Source organism: Meleagris gallopavo, chromosome 1 (genome assembly GCF_000146605.3).
Source record: "Meleagris gallopavo isolate NT-WF06-2002-E0010 breed Aviagen turkey brand Nicholas breeding stock chromosome 1, Turkey_5.1, whole genome shotgun sequence".
In the NCBI taxonomy this organism is placed as follows: Eukaryota; Metazoa; Chordata; class Aves; order Galliformes; family Phasianidae; genus Meleagris; species Meleagris gallopavo.
In genome coordinates this window covers 132,993,645-132,999,644 of record NC_015011.2, presented here as the reverse complement: position 1 = coordinate 132,999,644, position 6,000 = coordinate 132,993,645, and the positions used below count along the sequence as shown (strand labels likewise).

Below are 6,000 nucleotides of genomic sequence, written 5' to 3'. Positions count from 1 at the left end.
AGGTAGAAAAAGAAAGAAAAAAAAGAAAAAAAAAAGAGAAAGAATGAGGGACATTAATGACCCATCACAGCTTGCCACACCTAGGTCACTCTCATCTGAGCACCCCAAGTCTTTTCCCCACAGAATGGATGCCACAGGGATGCTGAGCCTGCATGCATTCCAGTCCCAGCAAGGGGATGATGCTGGTCACCAAGGGGGTGGCCAAACCCAGGCAAGGGGGGTCTCAGGCACTGAGGAACCAGACACCACAAATCAGTGCACAACTTCAAACCCTTCTGATTTCCTCTCCCTGCCTCCAATCTCATGCAGGCTATCTCCAGGCAAAAGCAATATGAAGGCATTCTTCCCACTGTACTACATCAGCTGAGCAGGAGCATGGTGGCTCCTGAAAGAATTGTTTGGGATCCAGCTTAAAGAGTTTGTATAATCAGTGCACGTGATGGGTTTAGAACTTAGTTTGCAATCCATAGAGAGAGTAGATCACCGGGATGTCTAGACCAGCTTTCTGCCCACAGTTCTTTGTTCAATTCACATTTTCAGATACCTCATGCCTAAAAATGCTTCTCACCTCCCACACAGGCAAACTATTTCACACAGAATGGGATGGTTTTTAGACACACAGTAGAAGTGGGTCCAGAGGAGGCCACAAAGGTGATCAGAGGGTTGGAGCATCTCCCACATGAAGAAATGCTGAGGAAGTTGGGCTTGTTCATCCTGGAGAAGAGAAGGCTCTGGGAAGACTTCATTGCAGCCTTCCAGTACTTAAAGGGGGCTTATGTAAAAGATGAAATGTGATTTTTTACACAGACCGTGATAGGACTCCCTGTAGTAGGATTGCACAGGAAGCTGTCAGGGCAGGCTTTGAATATCTCACAGAAAGAGACTCCACAGTCTCTCTGAGCAGCCTGCAGTGCTGTTACCCTCAAAGGAAAGAATTTTTCCTCACATTCACGTGGAACTTCCTGTGTTCCAGTTTGTGCCTGTTGTCCCTTGTCCTGTCACTGGGCACCACTGAAAAGAGCCTGGCCTCATCCACTTGATTCCTGTCCTTTATATACTTACAAGCATTGATAAGATTTCCCCTCAGTCTACTCTTCTCCAGGCTGAACAGCCCTAGATCTCTCAGCCTTTCCTTATAATCATCTTTATGGCACTCCACTGTACTATCTCTAGTAGTTCCCCATCTTTCTTGAACTGGGGAGCCCAAAATTGGAGACAGTGCTCCAGACGTGGCCTCCCAAGTGCAGAGTAGAGGAGGAGGATCACCTCCCTCAACCTGCTGGCCACACACTTTCTAATATACCTCAGGTTACCACTGGCCTTAGCCCCAAAGGCATCTTTAAGGTCCCTTCAAACCAAGCCATTTTGTGATTCTATGTTTACATGATACATGGATTACACCCTGCAGGCAGCAGCAGCACTATCCGCACAGCACTCATTTCCAATAGATCTTCCTTCGAGGGGTGCTAACAGCTGAGGGAAAATGCCACATTTTACCAGCAGACCTTTGCATCAAATTGGTATGCAATGCAATATGTTTGCATTTAATTAATAAAAACAACATATGAAAAATGAAGCCATGGCTAATGCATGCATGCTTTTAGGTGCACTACTATTCTGAGACCCATATGAACCAAAGGTACACGTGGTACTGTTCTGGATCAAAACAAGGCTATTTTTCTTTCTCTAATTACTGCATGAATTACGGCAGCATCCAAAAAACTCAGTCAAGGACAAGGCCTCCTTGAGCTACCCAAAAAAGGAATACTTACTACTTGCTGTCAAGCCAATTTAGAAACCTATTACAAGTGAATACAAGAAGGGAAAAGAGAGGGATGGAAAAGATAACATTACAAGTGCACAGTTAAACAAATGTGTAACTGAGAGGCTTTTATGGCTCCAAATCACTGCCAGCATGCTGCAAACACAAATGAGAAATAGATATTGCCAGCCTCATGCCAGCCCTCTTAAGTCTGAGAGTACTTCTGACTCCATGAGGACTCACTTCCACAAAAAGGCATCAAACACCAGCACCTAGAGAAATGTCAACCTGCAGGTTCTTTCATTCAGTGACAGCCACCGTCAAGGCAAACAGGAGCCTCCAATTAGTGATGCTCCATGGCTGTCAGAGCCCTGGGAGACCTACTACCATTCAATTAGCAGGCCATTTTCCCAGCTGCACTCTCCAATGTGAGATCATGCTTACAGTCAGCGTAGTGCACTGCACCTGCCAATTTTTGCCAATAACAGCTGATCCCATTTCAGATTCTCCAAGAATGTCCATTATTTCCCACTTCATCATGCTCTAAATTGGTACAACCTAATATTTGCCAGCAGGCTCCAAGTCGCAGGAAATCCAGATGGTTCCCCTCCCTTAAGTAGGTGTAACAGCTCCGCTTACCCAACTGATGGAGATTGTCTAGTTGGATTATTTGAAATATTGAGGAGGAGAAATACATCAAATTCTCACAATACTTTTCTACAACAGAAGGTGAGGAAATTCTTTGCTAGTCAACTTCGAGTGGGATAGGAATATATTTTAGCTCTTTGACATATGAAAATACGAAGAGTTTAAAAAAAAAATAAATTAGAATTTCCTGAATTTACAGCAGTGCACCATTCGGACAAAGTGCTCCAGCTCTTAATATCAAAGCTCTGATTCGTCTTTTAAGAATTAGATAATAAATCCTAATGGCTGGAATCCAGCTTAACAATGAGACTGCTTTTTTTAAAACAACAAAACCCATTACTCTTCTGTTCACAGTAAAATCGAGTTAAAAAGGTCAATAAGAGACCTAGCATCTAAACAAAGGGTGATAAAAAACAGCCTCATATTGATATAAAGAAAGTCATTTTCACTATTGGTAGAAGATTAAAGGCAAAAAGAAAACCCCTTCTCAAAACAGTCAAGCTGATGAACTTTGGGGAATGTCAAAGTCTTCCTGAAATACTGAGAAAAAATTATTGTAGCCTGCCAAGATAACAAATGCTTTATAGCTTTACCACTTTATTTTTGTAGAGAACTCTGTTTTTAAGCAGCTTTGCCCATGGATGCTGGAAAGAATTTCCCAAATAGGCTATGAGTACCAGAGAAAAGTTTCTGCTTACTACTTTGTAAAAGCAAATGATGCTGTCCCTTCACAAAGAACTTTCAGAAACCCTTTTTTTAACATAACATGACGGCAAATTTCTTATTTTAAACTCTGACTATGTAAACAAGCATGGCTTTCTGGTGTTTGTCATCTGATCTTCAGGCAGATCTGTTTTCAGAGGAGAAGCTTAATGGAAAGTTCTGACCCATAGTCAGTCTCAGGAATTTGACATTTCTGAAGACTGTAGCTCTTATGACAAACCCTAATGCAGGAGTACAGCTTTCTTGCTTGTTTCTAATCTTTCCTCTGAAATTCTGGCCTAGCTAAACTCAAATTGTAAAATGTCCTTGAGACAGCAATAATAGGACACTCCAGAAAACTCAGGATACAATTCAGTGGGACAGGGCTTGGCTTCAAACACTAAATCAGGCACACTTCCAGAAGCCCTGCATTCCCTGGGAAGGCTAAACCCTGTGTGACCAACCCATGTGGCTGCTAAGGGATGATTAGTCACATAAAAGGTGCAATGAAACATTGAGGGAGAGCGTTTTGTTTTTCTTCTTCTGGCTTTTTGACAGGATCTTTTAGATTCTCTACTTGAGACTTTACTTTATGGGCGGCAAAGGTGTCAACATTAAGCTGTCTCACTCAGGACTCCTAGCTGCCAAAATTATTGCTTTAGTAGTCTTGTGGTAAACCTCATTTTTTAGCAGAATACATTATGATGACTTTCTCTCCCTCTCTTTCCATTGCACACAACTATACACACACGTGCACACAATTCTCATCTGCACTGGTTGTTCCCAAGCAGGACTGTCTGCCCTGTGTTACTCCAAAGTGATGTGATGAAACTAAAGTTTCAATGGGCAACTACTTACACAGCCAACTTAGGAAGATGAGCAAGGGAAAAGCTACCTCTTGGCCAGCATATGCTTGGTAGGGACCTGATTAATCCTAGCTTTAGTCAGTAAAACAAACTGTTACTGCGGAATTTATTATGGAACCAGATTGGGCACACAGAAGACTAGGACAAATCTAAACAATTAAATTCTGCTGTTCTGGTCTGTAACTGCAGAATTTTGGTCCTTTATTTGTTGGTGTAACAATAGAATCATAGAATCATTGAATTAGAAGGGACCCTTAAAGGCCATCTAGTCTGACCAATCTGCAATGAACAGATGCAGATTGATGCAGTTCGATCAGGGTACTCAGAGCCCATCCAGCCTGACCTTGAGTGTCTCCAAGGATGGGGCAGCCACCACCTCTCAGGGCAACCGTGCCAGTGCCTCGCCATGTTTATTGTAAAAAAGCATTTTTATTATATCCAGTTTTTCTTATACCTACCAGCAAAAAGAAAAGGACAACGCCACCATAATTTCTGTGGGTAATCCATAAGCAAATGTAATAGCAAAACAGCCACTGCATCTCCTCTAACAAATATCCCAAGGTATTTTCTAATCCTTGGCACTGGCAAATGGCTGCAGTGTAGCTGAGACCTTTAGAGGACCTCATGACACACAGTGGCCCCACAGCAGCTCCTGGGTTGATGCAGTTCCAGATGGCATGGTCTTCTCCAAGAGAGGGGTCAGTAGGCATTTGCTCCTGAATGCTCTTAGTATTCTAGGCACTGAGGAATAGGTAAAAGATTCACTTGTGACTGATACCTGACCTGCCACAGAGAGGGCCCTTCTCTGTTTCTGGTTTAGCAACATAGTTGGGCGCATGCTTCAGGCTGGGCACAGACCAAAGTGCTTTGAGTGAGACTAAAATGTCGTTCTTTTCTGAATAAGGAAGGATTGCTTACATTCTCAGAGTTATGCACGTGCTTAAGTATTTTATTAGACTGGCGCCAGTCTGAACCAGAAAGTGCCGTTTATTAGGGCTCACAGGAAAACACTGGTTCATTTGCTCTGTAAGATTTTTTCTGTTTCGTTAGGAAGAATTGGCCAAAGGATGGTGCTCTTCAAATACAGATTTAAGACCAGAAATGCGTTACTTCAGGCCCCCTTTAAAAGTTTGCAAAACTCCCCAGTTCAATGCACACCTGATAAAAAGAATTAACTGCTCTGAAAAAAAAAAAAAAGACACCATGCTTAAGGTTTTAGAGAGGAATCAATGAGCGGAGAAGAAAGAAAAATTAAGACTGTTAATAACAGTTCTTCACAATGCCTCTCTGAAATATTGAAAATACTTCTACCCAGGGACTGCTAATTTTTATAATTTACAGCTCATAAATATTGAGAGGATCATGCACATCTCTATTTCATGCCTTGCAGAAACTTTGGCAACTTCAAGTTCCAGAGCTGATTTTGTGATTAAAATAAAGCAGTCCGAATTTATTACTGTGCATTCAGTTCAGAGTAGTTACTTTCAGGAAATATTAAGTTCTTATGCCCTCATTAAATTAGTTTTGCTAGTATTATAATTTATGCTTTAAAACACAGGGAGGTTATTAAATAAGTACAAGGGCATACTACACAGGAACCCCTATCCCTGCTAGTTTCCTGACAGGACTGTATCTGTGGAAGAGTTCTCATTTCCAGAAAGCAGCATTTCAGAAAGTTGTTACCCTTACTGGCAAATGCAGGCAGCCCCTGTTATAGTGTAGCCAAGTAGCAAAAGCACCCTTTGACTCAAATGGGCATTAGAAGAACACTTTGCCTCATGTTTAAATGTTCAGTGGGTAAGTTAGCATAGGCAACACACCGCACTTCCAAAGGTTTACTAATGGGATATTAGCAGACTAAGCTGTGCCAAAGGCTCTTCTCTAAGTCACACTGAATGCATCTATATTTTTCATCTTGTATATGTTTCATGAGTAGAGACTTTAAAATGTTTAGAAGAAACCTCCCATGTTCTCCATTGGGCAGACACTGCATGACCCTATCTCAATAACTCATGCACCATC

At 41.9% G+C, this 6,000-nt stretch overlaps 1 protein-coding gene across 1 annotated transcript in view; it reads right to left on the bottom strand.

Moving 5' to 3' along the window:
• The window catches only part of SH3RF3 (SH3 domain containing ring finger 3), an 87,032-nt gene that overhangs the window by 56,481 nt on the left and 24,551 nt on the right, over positions 1-6,000 (bottom strand). The gene's annotated exons all lie outside the window — the stretch shown is intronic.